Source organism: Callithrix jacchus, chromosome 14 (genome assembly GCF_049354715.1).
Source record: "Callithrix jacchus isolate 240 chromosome 14, calJac240_pri, whole genome shotgun sequence".
NCBI lineage: Eukaryota > Metazoa > Chordata > Mammalia > Primates > Cebidae > Callithrix > Callithrix jacchus.
Genome location: NC_133515.1, coordinates 56,807,559 through 56,820,361, shown reverse-complemented (window position 1 = coordinate 56,820,361; position 12,803 = coordinate 56,807,559). Strand labels below are relative to the sequence as shown.

Genomic DNA, 12,803 nt, shown 5'->3' with positions numbered 1-12,803 from the left:
ATTCTTTTTGTGTCAATTGAGAGTGGTGGTTCGTTTCTGATTTGGATCTCACCTTTACTGTTATTAATGGATAGAAATGCTAGTGAATTTTACGCAAAGTTTTATAATCCTGAGACTTCACTGAAGCTGTTTATCAGCTTAAGAAGCTTTGGGCTGGGTGTAGTGGCTCGCACCTATAATCCCAGCACTTTGGGAGGCCAAGGCAGGTGGATCACCTGGGGTCAGGTGTTCAAGACCAGACTGACCAATATGGTAGAACCCCGTCTCTACTAATAATATAAAATTAGCTGGGTGTGGTGGTGTACGCTTGCAATCCCAGCTACTTGTGGGGGCTGAGACAGGAAAATCGCTTGAATCCAAGAGGCAGAGGTTGCAGTGAGCTGAGATGGCGCCATTGCACTCTAGCCTGGGCAATAAGAGTGAAACACTGTCTCAACAAATTAAAAAAAAACAAAAAGAAAAGAAGAAAGAAGCTTTGGCACTGAGATTATGGGGTTTTCTAGGTAGAGAATCATGTCATCAGCAAACAGAAATAGTTTGACTTCCTCTAGTGCTGTTTGGATGTGCTTTATTTATTTATCTTGCTGGATCGCCTGGTTAGAACATTCAAAACTGTGTTAAATCGAAGTGGTGAGAGATTGTATCCTTATCTTGTGCTGGTTTTCAGAAAGAATGCTTCTAGATTTTAACTGGTCAGTATGATATTGGTTGTGGTTTGTGATGTATGGCTCTTATTATTTTGAGGTGTGTTCCTTCAATACCTAGCTTATTGAGAGTTTTTAAGATAAATAGATATTGAATTTTATCAAAAGCATTTTCTGCATCTATTGAGATAACCATGTGGTGTTTGTCTTTAGTTTTGTTTATACGATGAATTACATTTATTGATTTGTAATGTTGCACCAACTTGCATCACAGAGATAAAACATACCTGATCATGGTGGATAAGCTTTTTGATGTGCTGCTGGATTCAGTTTGCCATTATTTTGCTGAGGATTTTTCATCACTGTTCATCAAGGATATTGGCCTCAAATTTTCTTTTTTGTTGTATCTCTGCTAGGTTTTGATATCAGGATGATGCTGGCCTCATAGAATGAGTTATCGCCTCCCTTTCTTAAAATAATTTTATGTATATTAAAATTTTGTTTTGTAGAATGGCAATCTAAATTTCACCCTAACATTGTTCTTTTACTAAATTCATTCCTGTCTCTTTATCATATGACGTATGTAAAAAAGAAAATAAGAAGTGTTACAAAGCTAATAACTAAGTGAAAAAGTGAAAAATGTAAATAAATGCTAATCTCATTTGTATAAAATTATCAATGCTTTTCTTCTTCATTCTGTATCCTCTTTTTCTTGCTTCATCCTAAGCATAGCCTTTTCCTCACTTTCAGTCAATTTATGTTTGCAAAGGATTATTCACCAAATATACAAATCTAAATTCTGGCAAGTCCCTAGTTTCTTCTTCCTCATTGTATCAAAATACTGCTTTCCCTATCTCTCTGAACTTTCCCTTTTAGACAACCATTTCCTACTTCCTATCACCTAAATGTATAGCTGTAGCTATAGATATATGGATGTATTCCAATAAGTCTGACTTCAAAGGATAACACTGATCAATGTCATCTTCCAAAGGTCAAATTTCTACTTGGGAAGATACTAAGTGTGGCATTCATTTGATGTATTCTGGTAGTCCAACAGCTAGTCTTCCAGAAACATCAAATAATCCTTTCAATAAACATTTGCTAGGGACCTTCTAGTGCCAGGAAAAGTACTAAACATTGGTGATAAAAGGATAGGTAGTTGAACAATTCTTCTGATTTAACAAAGAATAGTATGATCTCAAGTGTCCAGCCAAAATGCCACTCTAAAAGAAAGGAGAAAAGACCCACAATGATCCTTCCAAAAATATTACTAAGAGCATGGCAAGGGAAGGAGTATAAAGAATAGTAGTGAACAAACAATGAAGCTAAGCATGACTTAAGGTTGGAATAATAACCAAATATAAAAGTAAAATTTTGCATATAAAATTTCAAATCTCATAATGTAAGTGTCAAAGAACAAGGGAAATGTAAACATGTTCTCATTCTTGCCCTTTTCAGGGGAATAATTTTGATGCTGAATATAAATATCTACTTCTAGCTATTAATATATGCATATCAGCCAGGCGTGGTGACTCACGCCTATAATCCCAGCACTTTGGGAGGCTGAGGTGGGTGGATCAAGAGGTCAAGAGATCAAGACCATCCTGGTCAACAAGGTGAAACCCTGTCTCTACTAAAAATACAAAAATTATCTGGGCCTGGTGGTGCACACCTGTAGTCCCAGCTACTCGGGAGGCTGAGGCAGGAGAATTGCTTGAACCCAGAAGGCAGAAGTTGCGGTGAGCCGAGATTGTGCCATTGCACTCCAGTCTGGGTAACAACAGTGAAACTCCGTCTCAAAAAAAAAAAAAAATATATATATATATATATATATATATATGCATATCTAAATATGCTCAAGAATACAGAAATAGGATGTAAATACTTACCAAAACTACTTGTGTTTGCTGGGTGTGCTGACTCACTCCTGTAATCCCAGCACCTTGGGAGGCTGATGGTGGATTGCTTGAGCCCAAGTGTTTGAGACAGGCTGGGGGAACATGGCAAAACTCTGTCTCTACAAAACGTACAAAACTTAGCATGGTGTGAAGGCACACAACTATAGTCCTAGCTATGCAAAAGGCTGAGGTAGAAAGATCAGTTGAGTACGGGAGGATGAGACTGCAGTGAGCAGTGATTACACCACTGCAGTTCAGTGTGGGTGACAATGAGAACTTGTCTCCAAAAAAAAAAACAGAAAAGAAAACTGTGTTTATAATCTGTGTTTATACTTTGATTTAACAAAGTATAATAAAATAAATGAAAAACAAAATGATACAAAAAATGCAGAGCATAGTAAAGAAAGTTTATTAAGATTTTAGGGATAAGTCCAACTGTATTAATAATCAGAAAAATGTGAATGTAGTTTAAAAAAAAGGAAAAAGATACATTTACAAAAAATGAGGTCTTTAAAATTTAGAATCAACACTTCAATGGTGAAAATTTGAAACTGGATAAATGTAAACTACTAAATACTCTTAAAAAGTAGAAAACTGAAACCTAATATATCAAATGCCATAGTGAAAAACATTTAAATAAACTAAAAAATTATAATTATCACCATCATTATCATTATCAAGTAAAATTCGTGTGTGTGTGCTGAGGTGGGTAAATTCTACCTATGTTTTTCCAAATTCAGATAATTTCCATTTTAAATAATTTTTTTAGAGTATTTAAAAAGATGATAGAAGAGGACTCAAGATGGCACTGTGAGAACAACCCAGGATTGGAGCTCTCGTTGAATCCACAAAGAGGTGAGTCCGAGCTGCATTTCCAGACTGATCTTTGTTGCCCACAGAACGGGGAAACTCCCAAGTATAAAAAAGACACGGGACGCCAGGCAGTAAGTCTGCCTGGAGAAGCCGGCAGCCAGGGCGCGGCGGCAGCCGGCCCTACCCAGCAATCCCCACAGGGCCTGCTTGTCCAGGTGCCCTGTTGAACTGGCAACCTGAGACTTGAGAGGGCTGGACTTGAGACTGAACGAGACTTGGACAGTAGGCCAGCCCAGGGGATTGCAGGGACAGAGCGTTCGGGATACCCAGTGAGACGAACAAAACTGCAATTTCAAACTATCCCGAGCAGATGGTCCGAGACGCTCTGTGGGGGAGGGGCGTCCACCACTACCAAGGAAACCCATCCCTACTGAGATACACGCCCACTGCGGACACAGCCTCCGTTGCCGAGGCAACCCGTCCCTACTGAGATACACGCCCACTGCTGACGCAGCCTGCCGTTGCCAAGGCAACACGCTACAACGAAGAGACTCCACCGCAGGGCGTGGCGGAGACCACAGCAGAGCCTGCAGGAACAGGGCGAATCACACAACAGCAGGGCGGAGACTCGACAGGCAAACACTGGCTAGTCTGCCTCCTAGCTGGGCAGGACACCTCAAAGGACATCGAAAAATAAAGCCCAAACCCCCCAACACAGAGCATTTGAGAAAAAAAGGGGTTTTTTTTTAATGAGCTCTGTTGCAGCAGAATCAAACATAGCAGCCTAACAGCCCTGAATGAACAACAGAGCTCACAGCTCAGAAATTGAGCTCCAAAAAAGTACAGACTGTCTCCTCAAGCAGCTCCCTGACCCCTCTATATCCAAAAGACTGACATTTGGCAGGCATCATCCTGGGACAAAGATAGCAGAAAAAGAAATGGGTAGCATCCCTCACTGTGCCACAGCTGCTAGAGGTGCACCCCAGACAAGCAGGGTCTGGAGTGGACCTCAGCAGTCGTACAGTGAAGGGGCTAGGCTGGTAGAAGGAAAACCAAGTAACAGAAATACTTCATCATCAACAATCTGGGTGTCCACTCAGAGACCCAATCGAAAAGTCAGCAACTATGCAGACGACAAGCGGATAAACCCACAAAGATGGGAAGAAACCAGCGAAAAAAGGAGGAAAACACCCAAAACGAGAACACCTCACCTCCTAGAAAGGACCAAAGCTCCTCACCAGCAAGGGAGCAAAGCTGGACGGAGAATGACTGTGACGAAATGACGGAATTAGACTTCAGAAGGTGGATAATGAGAAACTTTTGTGAGCTAAAAGAACATGTATTAAATCAATGCAAAGAAACTAAGGAACTTAAAAAAAGATATGAGGAAATGATAACAAGAATGGATAACTTAGAGAGGAATATGAATGAATTAAAGGAGCTGAAAAACACAATACGAGAACTTCGCGAAGCATGCACAAGATTCAATAGCAGATTCACCAAGCATAAGAAAGAATATCTGAAGTCGAAGACCAACGCAATGAAATTAAATGAGAAACCAAGATTAGAGAAAAAAGCACAAAAAGGAATGAACAAAGTCTCCAAGAAATGTGGGACTATGTGAAAAGACCTAACCTACATTTGATAGGTGTACCAGAAGGGGACGAAGAGAATGAATCCAAGCTGGAAAATATTCTTCAGGACATCATCCAGAAAAACTTCCCCCACCTAGCAACACAGGCCAACACTCAAATGCAGGAAATTCAGAGAACACCACAAAGATATTCTGCAAGAAGAGCAACCCCAAGGCACATAATCGTCATATTCAACAAGGTTGAAATAAAGGAGAAAATACTAAGGGCAGCCAGAGAGAAAGGTCGAGTTACCCACAAAGGGAAGCCCATCAGACTCACAGCAGATCTCTTGGCAGAAACACTACAAGCCAGAAGAGAGTGGGGGCCAATATTCAACATTCTTAAAGAAAAGAACTTTCAACCCAGAATTTCATATCCAGCCAAACTGAGCTTCAGAAGTGAAGGAAAAATAAAATCCTTTGCGAACAAGCAAGTACTCAGAGATTTTGTCACCACCAGGCCTGCTTTACAAGAGCTCCTAAAAGAGGCACTACACGTAGAAAGGAACAACCAGTACCAGCCATTCCAAAATCACACTAAATGCTAAAGAGCATCAACATAATGAAGAATCTACAACAACTAACAGGCAAAACAGCCACTTAGCATCAAAATGGCAGTATCAAATTCACACATAACAATATTAACCCTAAATGTAAATGGACTAAATGCACCAATCAAAAGACACAGACTGGCAAATTGGATAAAAATCCAAAACCCATCAGTGTGCTGTATCCAGGAAACCCATCTCACATGCAAGGATACACAAAGGCTCAAAATAAAGGGATAGAGGAAGATTTACCAAGCAAATGGAGAGCAAAAAAAAGAAGGAGTTGCAATTCTCATCTCTGATAAAATAGACTTTAAAGCAACAAAGATCAAAAGAGACAAAGAAGGCCATTACATAATGGTAAAAGGATCAATAAAACAAGAAGAGCTAACGATCCTAAACATATATGGACCCAATGCAGGAGCACCCAGATACATAAGGCAAGTTCTTAATGACTTACAAAGAGACTTAGACTCCCACACAATAATAGTGGGAGACTTTAACACTCCACTGTCAATATTAGACAGATCAACCAGATAGAAAATCAACAAGGATATCCAGGGCTTGAACTCAGACCTGGAACAAGCAAACCTGATAGACATTTACAGAACTCTCCACCCCAAATCCACAGAATATACATTCTTCTCAGCACCACATCACACCTACTCAAAAATTGACCACATAATTGGAAGTAAAGCACTGCTCAACAAATGCAAAACAACGGAAATCATAACAAACAGCCTCTCAGACCATAGTGCAATCAAGTTAGAACTCAGAACACAGAAACCAACCCAGAACCGCACAGCTTCATGGAAACTGAACAACTGGCTCTTGAATGTTGACTGGGTAAACAATGAAATGAAGTCAGAAATAAAGAAGTTCTTCAAAACCAATGAGAACGAAGACACAACGTGCCAGAACCTCTGGGACACATTTAAAGCAGTCTCTAGAGGAAAGTATATAGCAATAAGTGCCCATATGAGGAGAATGGAGAGATCCAAAATTGACACCCTATTGTCAAAATTGAAAGAGCTAGAGGAGCAAGATCAAAAAAACTCAAAACCCAGCAGAAGACAAGAAATAACTAAGATCAGAGCTGAACTGAAGGAGATTGAGACACGAAAAACCCTTCAAAAAAATCAATAAATCCAAGAGCTGGTTTTTTGAAAAGATCAACAAAATAGACAGACCACTAGCCAGATTGATTAAAAATAAAAGAGAGAACAACCAAATAGATGCAATAAAAAATGATAAAGGGGAAATCACCACAGATTCCACAGAAATTCAAACCATCATCAGAAAATATTACAAACAACTCTATGCACATAATCTAGTAAACCTGGAAGAAATGGATAAATTCCTGGACTCCTGCATCCTCCCAAGCCTAAACCAGGAGGAAGCTGAAACTATGAATAGACCAATAACAAGGTCAGAAGTCGAGGCAGCAATTAAGAGCCTACCACACAAAAAAAAGCCCAGGTCCAGACGGGTTCACAGCCGAATTCTACCAGACACACAAAGAGGAGCTGGTACCATTCCTTCTAAAACTATTTCAAACAATCCAAAAAGAGGGAATACTTCCCAAATCATTTTACGAGACCAACATCATCCTGATACCAAAACCCGGCAGAGACACAACAAGAAAACAAAACTTCAGGCCAATATCCATGATGAACATAGATGCAAAAATCTTCAATAAAATATTTGCAAGCCGAATGCAACAGCAAATCAAAAAACTTATTCACCATGATCAAGTAGGATTCATCCCAGGGATGCAAGGCTGGTTCAACATACGCAAGTCTATCAAAGTAATTCACCACATAAACAGAACCAAAAACAAAAACCACATGATTATCTCAATTGACGCAGAGAAGGCATTTGACAAAATTCAACAGCCCTTTATGCTAAAAACCCTCAATAAACTCGGTATCGATGGAACATATCTCAAAGTAATAAAAGCTATTTATGACAAACCAACAGCCAATATCATACTGAATGGGCAAAAACTGGAAGCATTCCCTTTGAAATCTGGCACTAGACCAGGATGCCCTCTTTCACCACTCCTATTCAATATAGTTCTGGAAGTTCTAGCCAGAGCAATCAGGCAAAAAAAAGAAATAAAGGGTATTCAAATAGGAAAGGAGGAAGCCAAATTGTCTCTATTTGCAGACGACATGATAGTATACCTAGAAGACCCCATCACCTCAGCCCAAAAACTCCTGAAACTGATAAGCAACTTCAGCAAAGTCTCAGGATATAAAATCAATGTGCAAAAATCACAAGCATTCCTCTACCCCAATAACAGACTTAAAGAAAGCCAAATCAAGAGCGAACTGCCATTCACAATTGCTACAAAAAGAATAAAATACCTTGGAATACAACTCACAAGGAACGTAAGGGACGTCTTCAAGGAGAACTACAAACCGCTGCTCAACGAAATCAGAGAGGACACAAACAGATGGAGAAACATTCCATGTTCATGGTTAGGAAGAATTAACATCGTGAAAATGGCTATACTGCCCCAAGTAATTTACAGAATCAACGCTATCCCCATCAAGCTACCATTGACTTTCTTCACAGAACTGGAAAAAACCACCATGAACTTCATATGGAACCAAAAGAGAGCCCGCATAGCCAAGTCAATTCTAAGCAAAAAGAACACAGCGGGGGGCATCACACTACTGGATTTCAAACTATACTACAAGGCTACAGTAATCAAAACAGCATGGTACTGGTACCAAAACAGAGATATAGACCAAAGGAACAAAACAGAGGCACCGGAGGCAACACAACATATCTACAACTATGCAATCTTTGATAAACCTGACAAAAACAAGCAAGGGGGAAAGGATTCCCTGTTTAACAAATGGTGTTGGGAAAACTGGCTAGCCATGTGCAGAAAGCAGAAACTGGACCCCTTCCTGACACCTTACACTAAAATTAACTCCAGATGGATTAAAGACTTAAACATAAGACCTGGCACCATAAAAACCCTAGAAGGAAATCTAGGCAAAACTATCCAGGACATAGGAGTAGGCAAGAACTTCATGACCAAAACACCAAAAGCATTGGCAACAAAAGCCAAAATAGACAAATGGGACCTAATGAAACTCCACAGCTTCTGCACGGCAAAAGAAACAGTCACTAGAGTGGATCAGCAACCAACAGAATGGGAAAAAATTTTTGCAGTTTACCCATCTGACAAAGGGCTGATATCCAGAATTTACAAAGAACTCAAACGGATTTACAGGAAAAAAACAAACAAGCCCATTCAAAAGTGGGCAAAGGATATGAACAGACACTTTACAAAAGAAGACATATATGAGGCCAACAATCATATGAAAAAATGCTCATCGTCAATGGTCATCAGAGAGATGCAAATCAAAACCACATTGAGATACCATCTCACGCCAGTTAGAATGGCGATCATTAAAAAATCTGGAGACAACAGATGCTGGAGAGAATGTGGAGACAAAGGAACACTTTTACACTGTTGGTGGGAGTGTAAATTAGTTCAACCATTGTGGAAGACAGTGTGGCGATTCCTCAAGGCCTTAGAAATAGAAATTCCATTTGACCCAGCAATCCCATTACTGGGTATATATCCAAAAGACTATAAATTGTTCTACTATAAGGATACATGTACACGAATGTTCATTGCAGCACTGTTTACAATAGCAAAGACCTGGAATCAACCCAAATGCCCATTGATAATAGACTGGATTGGAAAAATGTGGCACATATACACCATGGAATATTATGCAGCAATCAGAAATTATGAGTTTGTGTCGTTTGTAGGGACATGGATGAATCTGGAGAACATCATCCTCAGCAAACTGACACAAGAACAGAAAATGAAACACCGCATATTCTCACTCATAGGCGGGTGATGAAAAATGAGAACACATGGACACAGAAAGGGGAGTACTAAACACTGGGGTCTATTGGGGGGAAAAGGGGAGGGCCCGTGGGAGGGGGAGGTGGGGGGGGATAGCCTGGGGATAAATGCCAAATGTGGGTGAAGGGGAGAAGGAAAGAAAAGCACACTGCCATGTGTGTTCCTACGCAACTGTCTTGCATGCTCTGCTCATGTACCCCAAAACCTAAAATCCAATAAAAAATTAAAAAAATAAAGATGATAGAATTCTCAGCTCAACAAGAGAAACTAACATAAATCTGATGACAAAACTGATAAGCAAAACTCAGAAATCGAAGCCTAGAAAATATATGTAATAACCATAAACAAACTATTGGAAAGTTGACTACACTGGAAGGGAAAGGAAATAAGAGTAAGCTGTGTGTGAAGATGAGATGAGTTGGGATATTACCTGTTAGAGTTGCCTGTCTTAGAGCAGAGATCTTCCTCTGTGAAGATCCATGCTGGTTTTAGGTTTGGTGGGAGGAGAGACCTTAGAACTCAACTGTGATGGTTTTGGGGTTTGTTTTGTTTGTTTGTGTTTTTTTTTTGAGATAGAGTCTCACACTCTCACCCAGTCTGCAGTGCAATGGTGAGATCTCGACTTACCGCAGCCTCCTCCTCCAGGGTTCTGGTAATTCTCCTGTCTCAGACTCCGGGAGAGCTGAGATTATATAGGTGTGCACCACCACACCCTGCTAGCTTTTGTATTTTTAGTAGAGACGGGGTTTCACCATATTGGCCAGGCTGGTCTTGACTCATGACCTCAGGTGATCTGCCTGCCTTGGTTTCCCAAAGTGCTAGGATTATAGGCATGAGCCACTGTGCCCTACCAATGGTTTCCTTTTGTTAATTTCATTGATGCAGAAAGACTGCATCAATCACTTAAGAGTTGGAAGGGGACTAAACATAACACATAAGAGAAAAGTCATATAATTGCTGGGCACTACCGGGGGCGGTCCATGTGAGGTTATAATCATAAATTAAAAATGTTATTAGTATATTTTTGTGTTTTTCTTGATATTTTATTTTTATATTCATAATATTTTTCTTGACCTGGCTTATTTTTAAAAAAATGATTGTTTAAATTTCATACATGCAAGTCTTAGTTGAGAACGTGAATTGGAACTTTTTTTAAATGTCTTCGTTGTTACTGCTGTAAATTTTAGAAAATTAGTTTTCTGCTTCTTCAGAGACATTAGTTCCCAAATCTACTTTTTAAAACATCTATGGTAATTATAAATATACTTGCAAATACATTGATTTTCTTTTGATCATTCTTATTTTTGGAGAGCTCTGAGCTCTCCAGTGCATATTAGTAGAGCTCTTTTATCATCCAGTTAATTTTCTTTATTTAAATGTAAATTGCAGTTTCACTGGCAGGGGAATGGTGAGTGTGCCCACTAAGATTTCTTTAATGCTGAGGTCTATGTATTAAAAGATTTTTGAAAGAACTGCAATAAAGTGGTTCTCCCAGTTCTAACACTCATCTATTTTTTTTCTGCTTTTATATTGATTTTAATTTTCTTGGAAATCTTATAGAAAACCACACATTTATAATTAAATTCCATCATATAAATCCATAGTCCAAATAGTTTTCTAATTATAAAGGTAAATATTGGTGGGTTATGTTTGGGGAGATGTACTTCCAGTTTTCTCTGTGATAAATAAGACCCATGAAATGTCAGTCTCTTCACACATATTCCACTTTTTCCATTCATAATATATATCTACACATAGACATCAAATAGGGGAGCAAATAAAATTACTCATAACCTATGCTCAAAGCATAAGTAGGAGACAAAATAATAACAACAAGAACTTTGATACACATATAAGTACAAAAATAAACATCAAAACCCAGCAGAGTCTTGAGTCGTCACAAAACAGAAAGGGAAATGATGATTGGTAGGAGACAGTGAAGAGAAAATGGGCATCCATTAGTGTTGGAACACAGAAGAAATCTTTCTCACTTGAGAAAGTGTGACATGTATGCTCATTTAAGAACACTGAAAACAAGTCTGAAACAGGAATCAGACCACTGGCAACTAGGAAATCTTTTGAGGGAGAGATGAAAACATTTCATGAGAACATGATCCTGGGGTGCTTGGTGTTAGCAGAAACAAAGAAAGAAACCACAGTAAAGAACCACACTCCTGTGAAAGAATAAATCCTCCCCTAGCCATAAAAGGGGTCCATTTGGTATAGTAACTGCACTTCACTTAACCAACAGTAAAGCACACCTCTGAATGTTAGAAAACTGTTAAACCCCTATCTCACGCCATTCCTTTTACTGCTGGTGCAGAAAAATATGAAATACTTAGAAAGGTACTGAACACCAGGCAATATTAATAAATAGCAGTAGAAGAAACAGACCATGAAAATTTAAAGATTCTTCGTCAACTTCCACTATGAAGCAGAAAAACCTTTAGCATGACAATTCTACCTGATTTAAATATGCATAAACAGAAACATACAAATATAAAAGGCCACACATTTCAAATAAAAATTTTTAAAAATCAAAATCAAAAGTGAAGAAAAAGGAAAGAAATTGAGGAAAAAACAAAATTATTTCAGAAATATTAAAAGAATAATAAGAAAGGTTAGATTTGATAGAAAAAGTCAAAAAAATTTAATATGTGAATCAGTAGTTAAAAGTAGAAATGTTAAATAAAAATGAATGTGGTCATAAAAAAATGATAGCTGCATAAACAAGCTAAATTTATCCAACATATATTTAATTAGAGAGCCTAAATAGTAAAAAGTATTATGGAAAATAACTAATATGTAAAACATGTAATTAAAAACTTTTAAAAATAAAGGAAATTCTGCACTGATCTTTGAAAGTTCTGTGTACTTGGGAATAACTGAAATATTTCAGCCAATTCTGAGAATATTCTAAGTAAAAAATGTAATAATAAAGAAAAAATAATTTTTATTTTGTAGATATATAACTAACTCACTATTAGAAAATGCAATAATTTTAAACAACTCAAGAAAGTTTGAACTAAAATTCTTATATGTGATCAATCTGTATGATATGAAGTCTACAAAAAGATAGCTTAAGACCTGAAAAGACTCAGGAGGAACACTCTGCCTTGAGGCTTCTGAGGATGAGCTTGCTCCCATCACAGGTTACCTGGAGGTTTCAAAAAAAAAAAAAGAAAGAAAGAAAAGTGGTCAGAGGGGGCTGATAATAAATGTTAAACTCTTTGAATTTTAAGTATTAATCTAAAATCAAAGTGGACTATATGTAAATGTTATGTATTTATGTATAAAGTAGAAATGATATAGCCCCCAAAATGGGGGAGAAATAAGAAAGAAAGAAGGGAAAGTAGGATGAATTTTTGG

At 38.3% G+C, this 12,803-nt stretch overlaps 1 long non-coding RNA gene across 3 annotated transcripts in view; it reads right to left on the bottom strand.

Moving 5' to 3' along the window:
- The window catches only part of LOC108588232 (uncharacterized), a 638,370-nt gene that overhangs the window by 40,194 nt on the left and 585,373 nt on the right, over positions 1-12,803 (bottom strand). For all 3 annotated transcript variants that reach the window (XR_013526098.1, XR_013526099.1, XR_013526097.1), the window contains one exon: positions 12,522-12,591. This is a non-coding gene — a long non-coding RNA (uncharacterized LOC108588232). The remainder of the gene's footprint in view (positions 1-12,521; positions 12,592-12,803) is intronic.